The 11,973-nt window shown below is 38.0% G+C and overlaps 1 long non-coding RNA gene across 1 annotated transcript in view; it reads left to right on the plus strand.

Annotated features, from left to right (window-relative positions):
• Positions 1 to 11,423, plus strand: part of LOC102152638 — a 108,113-nt gene extending 96,690 nt beyond the window's left edge. The window contains exon 5 of the long non-coding RNA XR_005374675.1: positions 7,161 to 11,423. This is a non-coding gene — a long non-coding RNA (uncharacterized LOC102152638). The remainder of the gene's footprint in view (positions 1 to 7,160) is intronic.
• Positions 11,424 to 11,973: the final 550 nt, after the last annotated feature.

Genomic DNA, 11,973 nt, shown 5'->3' on the forward strand with positions numbered 1-11,973 from the left:
AGTGTCCAACTGTCTGTTACTCCATAGGAGGTATAACAAGAGACATGAAAGAACCCAACTTGCTGGTTTTATTTCCACTGTTTGTTTAGACCGTCACTGCCAATTAACAAGGAACAGGAGAAACATGCCTCTTAGGGAATATAGAGAAAATATTGCTTTGATCTTATCTGCTGCAATTATTGAATATGTTTTCCATTTGACCAGTGCCCTCATCTCTCTTTCCACACAAAAAGCCTATATAAATGGAAAGAAACCGTGGACTTAAACTGGTTGTTATTCAGAGGCTTTTTGATGCCATGTTTTAATTTAAAGATTACTCTGTTCATTGTAAGAACAGGGGCTTATATTTTCAGGGCCATATGCTTCATATCCATGAATGGATACCCTGTGGATCTCAGTGGGAGTTAAAAGCAGAGATGGTTGCAGAATTGTGCTTTCTTCCTTTTGTTGCACAAGGCACTTTTTACTTGCTTTCTCTGGAGAGTATAATCTGTGTGTATTAAGGTGATTTGTTTGTCACCAATACTTATTGACATGTTTGGATAGACAATAGCATATTTTTAATAGACATTTCGTAGTTTACTTGCCAGCACTAGACGTTAAAGATTCTCCCATTAGAGTGGCATGCTCCTCATCATTTTGGGAAGTAAGTGTGTTCTATCTCCTGAATCAAGAAATTCTTTCTCCATTCATTCCTTTTCAGAAGAATAGGATGTTCCTTTCTCTGTCCCAGGCATGCTTTCCTGCCTTAAAACCTTTCCTTATTAGATTTATTCCATCTGTCATGCCTTCTCATCTACAAATCTTCTCTTTCAGAGCACAGTTTAATCTTTTATGAAACCATCTCCTTCTTGCTCAGAGCACACATCTCTTTTATGAGCTCCTTAACCTGTATTTTCCTCACAGAGCTAATTTCTAAATTGTAACAGGCACTGATGGTTGGGTGAGCAACCCCTTTCTCTTTGTATACATTGTTCACCTAAGAACAGCCATGTGTATCTCCGTGAAGGTCAATAAGAGGTTGAAATCTGCTGTATGGTCTCTGGGCAGGTTTGTTTCCCTGATGTAGATGTTGAGCTGCTTGGTGTTAAGGTTGGTCAGTCAGGAATGTGAGTCAAACTGAAAGTTACAATCAAACCTTTATTTATTTATTGTGACACTGCAAGCAAGAGGGAAAAAGTGTCACCAGTTCCCTAGTGTTTCTTTTTCTTTTTTTTTTTCCCTCATGGAGCAGCACCAGGCAAGGGTCATGTGGATGTAGCACAAATGAGGGAAATGTTTTATTGCTGTGAAGCCTGAAATAAAAGGTTCTTGACTTTTTAATGGATCTGAGGGGTCTGGTAGAGAGAGAGCGGAAAAGATAAAGAGCAGAGAAGTACTGAGCCAGAGTGGAGCAAATGTTTTAGTAAGGCCCCGGGGTAATGAAGTCTTGCCTCAGAAGTGCCTTATCAAAGGCTGCTGATATGTGTATGCAGATATGGATCAGTATGGTAGCCCAGGTGGGGTGGGGTGGAGATTGGGCGAATCCTTGGCTGTAACTCTCTTCAGAGAATCACAGTGCATTGGCTATGTACCATGTCTGGGAAGGGGAAGGCAGCTTCAAGCTGTGAGGCCCATCAAGCAAAGTCTTATAATGCCTGTAGTCAGGCCTGAGTGATCACATACAGGATTTTAGTCTAGAGTTGGACTCTTCAATAGGTGCCACCTCTTCCTTTTATTTTCTTTAGGCTGGAATGTGACCTGAACAGGCAGGCAACCTGGGTGCATAAGGGAAATATCAAGAGAATTCAGAGGCCCTGGAGCTAACTACATCAGAACCAACAACTGCATGCCTCTTGACTTAAGAGGAAAAATCAGTTCCTAATATTTAAGCCACCATCTTAACTGCTGCAATTATTGAATATGTTTTCCATTTGACCAGTGCCCTCATCTCTCTCTTTCCACACAAAAAGCCTATATAAACAAACAAACAAACAAAAAAACTTAAACTGGTTGTTATTCATAGTCTTTTTGATGCCATAATTTAATTTAAAGATTACTCTGTTCATTGTAAGAATTTAATTTATTTAAATTCTAGTTAGTTAACACACAGTGTGATATTGGTTTTAGAAGTAGAATTCAGGGGCACCTGAATTCAGTGGCTCAATTGGTTAGGCATCTGCCTTTGGCTCAGGTCATTAAGAAATGTCTATAAAGTTTTTAAGAAAACATAGTCATGTTTTCTTCTTGTAGCCTAAAATATTCCTAATTGATACCCGTTTGATCTTGTAGTGTCTTTTACTGTTGCATAACCAATTTATTTAAATTATTATGTATAGTTTGTGGTATGCAAAGGGACCAATTTCAGCCATCCTCTGCTATTGTACTATTTCCCTTTAATCTTACTGTAATTCCAGAACTAGTGTAAGCATACTTTGAAGCCGCCAGTATTTCCTTTTAGTAGCTAAGTCACCAGAGATGAAAATCATACGATTTTTACTTTATTTTTTAGTGTTCATAGAAGAGTGATGCTGGGCAAAATTGCCAGCATCAACTGCCTTGAAATTGAAGACCTAAGTCTGGTTCTCAATAATAATTTCTCATTAAATAAAGCACCAGGTAAAGGCCATTTGGCCTTTGAATATTCAGCACTGCTCTCCATGATGGCCTTAGATCATTGTCTATTTGTTATTTCTGTTACCTATGAGTAAACAAATACATAGAATTATACATAGGGTGATATAAAAAATGCATTCTTTTCCCTCTAAATTATTCCATTTAAAGGTAAGCCTATTTCCTTTTTGGTAAATTGCAACTCTAGATTTCTCAGGACAATATCTTTTTTGAGGAGTATTGGGTTTTAGGCATAGCTCTTGCCTTATTGACCAACATTATAAGAGCTTCATCAGTTTGTGAATAAGTTTCTCAGGAACTGTGAAAATGCTGAATTTATTGGCCTTCCATCAGCCTTTGGCTTATGTACAAGAATTGGTTCCTGGCTACTGATACTTATATGAGACTTGCAACACTACTTTCCAGATTCCAGATCATTAGAGACAGTTTCTTGACAGATTAGATAATTTCAAGGGAGACAATTATAATATGTTTTAGATTCTCCTCCTTAATGTGTATATTAATGACTTGATATTATTCCTGGATAAGTTAAATCCATGCTTCCCTGCTATAGAGAACAGACAGATAAGCCTTTGCCTAAATGCTGATGATGCTCCTTAGATTTATAGTATCATCTATAGGCATTGCTCTTTGGATACAATTACTTTACTTTAAATTAGTTACTTCAAAACCCAAGCCATCAGTTTTGGCAGAGGTTCTGCAGCATTTAATTGGTCAAAATCGAAAAGCCTGGTAATAACTTGTTTGCTTATTACTAGCTTATCTTGAAGGGCTCATCAGTAATTAACACTTTTTGCAATTCAATATTATAAGGGCCCTATGCCGAGATTATTAATACTCCTTATATAATTTTCAAGTTGCAGTTATTACAGACATATTTTGTGACATAGAACAATTCTGATGATGATGATAAAACTAAAATTGATTAAACAGTTGCTGTGCAAGGCAATGTGCCAAGCTGCTATATATCTTTTCTCTTTTAATTCTCAATACAACCTGATAAAGTAGGTAGACCTTTGAGGACTCTTCTTATTATATAAATTGTAGTGAACTCTGGATTGTTATATGAGGAAAATCTTATTCTTGCAAATATTACCTTGGCCCATCTCCATGTGGAGTCAGTGGGCTTTTCTCTGGCTCTGACTTGATGGGTAGGCTTCTTGACTTTATTTTGATTTGATTTGATTATTTTTCTTCAAATTTTTATTTAAATTCTAGTTAGTTAACACAGTGTGATATTGGTTTTAGAAGTAGAATTCAGGGGCACCTGGTTGGCTCATCTGCCTTTGGCTTAGGTCATGATCCCAGGATCCTGGGATAGAGCCCGGCATCAGGCTCCTTGCTCAGCCCAGAGTCTGCTTTTCCCTCTCTCTCTGCCTGCCACTCCCCTGCTTGTGCTCTCTCTCTCCCTATTAAATAAACACATAAATACATAAATACATAAATAAACAAAATAAAATCTTTTTAAAAAAAAGTAGAATTCAGTGATTCATCACATACAGCACCCAGTACTCATCATAAACAACTGCCCTCCTTAATACCAATCATCCATCTAGTGCAGCCCCCACCCACCCTCCTCCATCAACCCTCAATTTGTTCTCTAACAGTCTCTTATGGTTTGTTTCTTTCTCCTACCCCACCATATGTTCATCTGTTTTATTTCTTAAATTCTACATAGTAATTCAGTAAAATCAGTAAATCAGTAAATTCAGTAATTCAGTAAATCAGTAATTCTACTGATCATATAGTGCTTGTCTTTCTCTAACTTATTTCACTTAGCATCATAACTCTCACTCCATCCACGTTATTGCAAATGGCAAGATTTCATTCTTTTTGATGGCTGGGTAATATTCTATTGTGTATAGATAGCACATCTTCTTTATCCATTCATCAGTTAATGGACATCTGGGCTCTTTCCATAGTTTGGTTATTGTTGATAGGCTTCTTGATTTAATAACAAAATGTTAAACCTACTTTTTTCTTTGATGCACATTGAACACATGATTCTTGCTTTAACTTGTAACTTAGAATTAAACGGACTTGAACTCTCACCTTCCCAGTCCTTGCCCAAAGTTTGACTGTGAGGAGCATTGTTCATGAAAGAGCACTTGAAGGGCATGTGGCCAGTCCAATATATCCTTGTCTTCTCTGTTGTACAATACATGGCAGCCACTAGTTTCATGTGGCTATTTAAATAAGTTAAAAGTTAAATAAAATAAAAATTCAGTTTCTCAGTCAAAATGCCCATATTTTAAGTGATAAATAGCCACATGTGTCTAGTTATTTTTGTATTGGACAACATTAGATATAGAACATTATGATCACTGCTGAAGTTTAATTGGACAGTGCTGTGATAGACTGTTAGATAGTTTCACATCTGGACTGCATATTTTTAAAGAAAATAATCAGTTTCATTCAATTGTACTTTGATGTGTTGACAGTGACCTGTACTAATCATGTGTATCTTATATGTCAGATACTGTCTTCAATACCTTTTATGCACTGACTGACTTAATTTCTACAACAATTCCATGATATAGGCTTTATTTTTATCTCCATTTTACAGATAAAGAAATAGAGGCTCATAGACTTGCCTGTGGTCACTCAGATGATAGACAGTACAGAAGGGATGTGAGTCCTCTAAGGGTGGCTTTAAACTCATTTTCTTAGTATCATACCATGCTAAGTCTGAAATCCCTATGAATAGGCCTTGGAATTCATTCTTAGGATATGAGTAATAATTTTTGTCACTTTAATTTTTGTACCCTTATTTCTCCTGGCTGTAACATATATTTATTTCATTTCTGTTATTGCATTGCTATGGTGCAATTCTGATGCCAACTGCATGGAGTTAGCACAGGCTTTACAAGTTAAGGACGTAATTCCCAAAAAAACTACTCTCACTTCTGATGCCAGTGACAGTTTCAGAAGTCCACAGACCACCCATATTTTTGACTAACTGGTTACAAATTTGGGGATTTCTATGACTGTCTCAGGTCTGATAATTTGCTATAATGACTTACAGAATTTAGGAAAGTACTGTACTTATGATTGGTTTGTTATAAAGTCTATCAATCAGGACCAGACAAATGATGAGACAATTAGGATGAGGTCTGGGGTGGAAGCAGAGTGCATCACCTGCCCTACACATTGATGTGCTCACCAACCAGGAAACTTATCTGAGAGTCGGTGTTCAGAGTTTTTATTGGAGTTTCATGACATAGGCATGATTAATTGCATCACTGGCCATATGTTTGAACTTAATTTTTAGGCCCCCTCTCCTCCTTGGAGGTTGGGCTGGTTCAGAGACCCAATTCTCTAATCCTTTGTTCGGTGTTTCCAGTGACTAACCCCTTTCCTGAGTTATCTTAGTACACATCAGATATGACACAAGGGATACGTAAATAACAAAGTCACTGCCATCACCCAGGAAATTCCAAGGATTTTGAGATTATTTCCTAGAAACCAGGGTCCAAGATGAGACAAATTCTTTATTATACAACAGTATGTGTTTCTTTAGGTTGTCTCAAATACTTTTTGAAATGAAGATGATTTATTTATATTTGTATGTGTATATAAATAAAAATATAAACATTTTATTTATATATGTATAAATATGTGTTTGTAATGTAAGTACAAGAGGACTACTAACCATAGTTTTATAGATTTCCAGAATGAAGATTGCCTTAGGAATAACTTACCTTTATGGTCTTACTTTACTGATGAAACATAAGCCCAGAGAAGTGAAATAGCTTGCCTGACTTCTTAGTGGCAGAGTTGGGTCTGGAACTCAGGGTTTCTAATTATATATTGAATATTCTCCTTGTCTTCTCAATCTCAGTCTCCTCCTCTAACATGGTCATGTATTTACTGCTGCATATTTTTCTCACTACCTTACTGTGCCTTAGAAACCTCAGGCTGACCTCAAAGATAGCTTTGGAGCAGTGGATGAAGCTTGCTACAAACCGTATTTTTGTACCTCCTGCCTTTGCACATGTGCTGTTCCTTCTGCCTCAAATGTCATTCTCACCTATTGGCCATTTCTTCATTGTTTTTAGATACACAAGCTAAACTTCACATCCTCTCTGAAACTTTAGCTGCCCTTCTTTCCTCTCACAGATTTAGTCTCTCCTTACTCTGTGTTTTCACATTTTTTAGAATATACCCTGATCTTAGTGGTACTTAGCACAAGTATATTTTTAATTCTTTTTTCACATCTCAAACCTTAACAGAATTCTTGATTTTACCCTTGTTGCCACTAAAACTTTTTATCTCTTGGTCTTCCCAGCCCTGATAGCAGCATCAATGACTCAACTGCTCCATCCAAAAATCTAGGCATCACCTTGATTTTCCTCTTGTTCTCATCTTGTTCATCTAATTAACAGCCTATTAGTTTTGTAGCCTAAATATATCCCAAAACTTTTCTCTCTCACCTCTAAACTGGTGTGTCTGCTTTTACTCTGGCTTTCTTTCAATCCATTTTCCATACAGTGGCCACAGTTCTTTCATAACGTAAAACAGGCTCTCTGCTCTTCCCCATTTGACAGACAGCCACATCTTCTGGTGCAGGGCCAACCGCTTTCCCAAGATGTGATGGTGGAGGTGAGAGTAAATGGATTTGACTGTATTGGGGTACCTGGTCCTCAGGGCTGCTTTTAACTCTAGCAAGTGGCCATCAACGACTGTTTTCTTTGGCCTCAACTACATGGTCTACATGTTTTAGTGTGATTCCACCCACAGCAAATTCCATGGCATAGTCAAGGCTGAGAATGGGAAACTTATCATCATTGGAAATCCCATCTCCATCTTTCGGGGGCAAGATTCTGCCAACATCAAATGGAATGATGCTGGTGCTGAGTATGTTGTGAAGTACACTGGAGTCTTTACCACAATGAAGAAGGCTGGGGCTCACTTGAAGCATGGGGCAAAGAGGGTCATCATCTCTGCCCCTTCTCCTGATGCCCCCATGTTTGTGATGGATGTGAACCATAAGTATGACAATTCCCTTAAGATTGTCAGCAGTGCCTCCTGCACCACCAACTGCTTGACCCCTCTGGCCTAGGTCATCCATGACAGCTTTGGCCTCATGGAGGGACTCAGGACCACAGTGTCTGCCATCACGGCCTCTCAGAACACCACGAGCAGCCCCTCTGGAAAGCTGTGATATGATGGCTGAGGGGCTGCTCAGAACATTATCCTTGCTTCTACTGTGAGCGTCCAAGGCTGTGAATAAGATCTTCCCTGAGCTGAATAGGAAGCTTACTGGCATGGCCTTCCATGTCCCCACCACTGATGTGTCAGTTGTGAATCCGACCTGCCACCTGGAGAAAGCTGCCAAATATGATGACATCAAGAAGATGGTGAAGTAGGCATCAGAGGGCCCCGTCAAGGGCATCCTGGACTACACTAAGGACCAGGTTGTCTCCTGTAACTTTAACAGTGACACTCTTCTACCTTCGATGATGGGGCTGGCATTGCTGTCAATGACCACTTTGTCAATGACCACTTTCCTGATATGACAATGAATTTGACTATAGCAACAGGTGGTAGACCTTATGATCCACATGGGCTCCAAGGAGTGAGATACCCTCGACCACCAGCTCCAGCTAGATCAAGAGAAAGAGAGAGGCCCTCACCTGCTGGGGAGTTCTCTTGCTGTAACTCATCCTCCAACATACTCCACAATTTCCACCTAGTCCCCCTGAAGAAGGGGAGGGGTTTGAGGAACCTTACCTTATCATGTACCATCAATAAAGTATACTGTACCCAGCCAAAAAAAAAAAAAAAAAAAAAAAGTCAAACAGATACTGTCACTTCTAGCTGAAAATCCTCCATTAACTTTTCCTTTCAGTGAAATAAAATCCAAACTTCTTATTGTGCCAGTCAAGGACCTACATGATATAGCTGGTTCCTCTGTCATTTTGTACCAGATTCCCTCAATTCCATAGATTTCTATTTGTTTCTCAAACACACACAGTTTATTTCTTTTTCAAGGCTGCTCCAAAATGTGGCTTGCTTCTGAATTCCCCTGTATTCTCCATTAGCTTCCCCCAAAGCCACTCTGAATAAATGTAAAATCTAAGTGAAAAGAGATGGCTTGCTATACAAGTCCAGCCTCAGGATGAGAAGTAAGTTCCCTGGGTTCTCCCAACCAATCAATTGCTGCCATGATGTTTAGTTTTTTTTCACTTTAAGCCTCTGTTAAAATGTCATCTCCTCAGAGAGGCCTTCTTTGATCCATTATAGCACCCTCTTGGCTCTGTGATATCACTTCATTTTATTGAGTTTGGTTACACTCAATAAATTGCCTTGTTTAGTTAATTAATTTAAATAATAGTCTTTATTTTTTTAGAGTAGTTTCAGATTTATATGAAATTGAGATAATACAGAGAGGCCCATATACCCCTTTTCCCTCCTATCACCCAGTTTCTCTTACTGTTAGTGTTTTGCATTAGTATACAAGTTACAGTTCAACCAATATTGATACATTAGCTAAATTTCTTAGTTTACATTAGGGTTCACTGTTTGTCTTGTACAGCAATATAGGTTTTGATATATATGTAATGTCATATATCCACCAATACAGTATTATACAGAATATTTTCACTGACCTAAAAATCCTCTTTTCATCCCTCCCTTCCTTATTTTCCTCCAAACTCCTGGCAACAAGTGATTTTTAAAAAATTTCTCTATAGTTTTGTCTTTTCCAGAATATCCCATAGTTGGAGTCATAGAATATGTAACCTTTGTGTTGTTTATTTTAACTCACTTTTCTGGCTTTAGTAAAATGCACCCTCCAGGGTAGCAGGAACCTTGTCTCTTTTGTGCGTTGCTCATTTCTCAGTACTCCAATCATACTAGACACATAGAAGACCCTCAACAATTGGAAGTTGCTGAGTGAATGAATAACCACCTGTTGTCTGCAGCAGGTTCTTCATTCCCTGAAAGCAGGTACTGTGACTTATTTTCTGGTGTCCTCAGTGCTTAGCACAGAGTTGCACAGGGAGGGAAGTCAATAAAAGTTCATTGAGTAATATTAAATAAAATTTGACCTCTATCATTTATTACCTGTGCAACCTTGGCAGGTCCCTTACCAATCTCTTTGAACCTCATTTATAATGCCCATTTCTTAGGTTTGTTGTCAAGATTAAAGGAGGTTGATAGATAATCATACAAATGTATGGAATTGCTATTGCTATCATTGGTCACTGATCTGCTAAACATGCCAACAAGGTTTATATCAGTGAATTCCTCAGTAATGCCAAAGCTACTCCTTACTGGCCTTCACAGGCTTGAAATGTCTCATACGGTAAATTCTCAAGAGGCTGAAAAGATGTTATAATAACTCTTTTGCTTCTGTATTGTTTATAGTAACACAGGCCTACTTGGTAACTTGGAGCTACCTACAGATACAATGCTGTTGCCAACACACAGTTCTTATTTCTCCCATGTCCCCCTACTGTTTCCATTAGCCATGTAATATAGTTTTCACCAGCTAATGATTAGCAACCAACTGTTTCTGTGTTAATGCTTGTGTTCAGTTCATTAAAAACAAAAACAAAAACAAAACAAAACACAACTCCCAATAAGGATTCAGTTCATTTAAAACTGTTTAAAGTTCAAAGAATACTTGTTTCTTATTTTTTTTTTTTTAAGTGACTATTCAACTCAGGGACTCTATTTAAGATGGGACTAAGAATCCTTACAGATATCGATGGTTATTTGAAAAAGTTAAATTGGAGTGCAATTCACTGATGTTGTTAAGCACAACAGCTACTGGAGCTATATTTAAACATGCATTCCAAAGTGAAGGGTGAGGAAAATTGATTTTGCAGATGCTCAGATGAAAGCAGTCACTTTATATTAGGCAGAAAAAGGCAGTTTGAGATAATCTCAGTTTGAGGAAAGCCTGATTTTAGACCAGCCAAAGAATAGGAGCACAGTGGGAGGGCAGGAAGTGTGGAAGGTGTTATCACTGATCCGTAGTATAGAGGATTAGGGAGAGCGTGGGGAGATACTGTTAAACCAGGTATGTTAGGATCATTTATTTTTAGTTTTCTTCCCCACTTTAGTTCTTAGACATCCTGAGTCTTTAATCCAAGCCTCCTGCTCTCTTGCTCCACTGTGTGTATTTTAACCTTTTCCATCACTTGCCTCATCACAACACATGTATTCTCTCACCTATTCCATCAGCAGTCTGTTAATTAAGCCGAGACCCTATTTAGTGGGTACTAAATGAGCTAAGCATGAGCTCATTCAGGTAATATGTTTGCAAATTTGTTAGGAATTCTCTGGGACTATCATTTCTGACCCCAAGATGATGATAAATTCTGCTTTGGATTTTGGGCATTTTAAGATACTTATCTTTTCAAAATTTCCCTGAAATCACTTCCCATAGACATCCACCGACTCTGCCCAAATAGACAAAGTTAGCCTTGAGCGTGAACAGTGGGCAGTTAGATGTGGGTGGAGAATCAGAAAAGTGTAGAAAAAATGTGCTGGGGTGGAGTATTCAGGTTTCTTCCTTTCCTAATTTCAGCTCTTCCAAATTGCCTTTCCTGCTTGTGTCCTGAAACCAGGGATGCAAATATACTATAAAGCCCAGCTTATAACACGCAGAGATTATTACTAATGGAGTAATATTTTTAGATTTGATTGTACAAATAGTTTACCCACTTCTCCTATTTTATGATTTAACAGACTGATTTGACCAAATTGTTTATGTGTATTAAGTTCATAGAATATATCAGATCACACCACTGAATTGTTGCTTTTGCAGGTCAAAATGATGAAATATTGGTAATTTTATACACCCAACCTAATAAAAATAGCTAATAATAGCTATCATTTATTATGTGTAACATTAATTGTTGTGTTTGTTCAAATTAATATAAGCAAAACACTTACAGCAGCCCCTAGCATAATAGGGTCCCATCATGTGCTTTATTTGAAGTGCTCTACATGGACGATCCCACTTAATCCTCACACATACTTTTTGTGTATTATCTTTTATACATGAGGAAAATGAATCTCAGAGAGGTTAAGTTAAGCAAATTACCAATTTTGGTGCTAAGAGATGACCCGGGTTCTGATTCTGAAAAGTTTATCTTCCAGCCTGCTCTCTTACCCATTATGCACATAGTCCCAGGCCATGCCCATTGTATTTTCATTAAACAAATGTTTTGTTAAAGACCTACTGCCCAGAATTCTGTCCTAAGTAAGGTTTCCTGGAGGGATAAAACATGTGTGTAAAACATTTTTATTATCAGTGGTCAAGATCAATGACAATACAAGACAGCTACATTAGAATGTCACAAGGCGGTACACGTTAAGGTTCAGGTGCATGTTCAGGAAACAAAG

Source organism: Canis lupus, chromosome 20 (assembly GCF_011100685.1).
Source record: "Canis lupus familiaris isolate Mischka breed German Shepherd chromosome 20, alternate assembly UU_Cfam_GSD_1.0, whole genome shotgun sequence".
NCBI lineage: Eukaryota > Metazoa > Chordata > Mammalia > Carnivora > Canidae > Canis > Canis lupus.